This window comes from Sesamum indicum, linkage group LG5 (assembly GCF_000512975.1).
Source record: "Sesamum indicum cultivar Zhongzhi No. 13 linkage group LG5, S_indicum_v1.0, whole genome shotgun sequence".
NCBI classification, from domain to species: domain Eukaryota; kingdom Viridiplantae; phylum Streptophyta; class Magnoliopsida; order Lamiales; family Pedaliaceae; genus Sesamum; species Sesamum indicum.
This window is the reverse complement of record NC_026149.1, coordinates 6,932,265-6,932,648: the sequence shown is the minus strand read 5'-3', so window position 1 is coordinate 6,932,648 and position 384 is coordinate 6,932,265.

Here is a 384-nt window from a genome sequence, read left to right as displayed (position 1 = left end):
GCGTTATCATCATAGATTTCTACGAATATTCGAAAGTTCTGGAGAAATATTTTCAATTTGAAAACGTTGGCACACTAATAGTACATATATTGTGGGCCAAATATTTCCACTGTACTTACATTTTCTTGGTCCATATAATCTATGTGGTAATTAGAGTGCCAAACAGGGCCTAGGGAGGCCGGGTATGGTTTCCAGCGTCACGATCCCTCACAACTGTTGTGAACGTGGCGCATCCTACGGCACGGCACAACATTATTGGTACAGCTATGAATCTGATTCAAAGAAATAATTAATTTCATATATATATAGATATGACACGTCCCGCCCGATTTTCTCTCTCTCTCTCTGTCTGTCTGTCTATCTCTCTCTCTCTTCCCTTTCTGT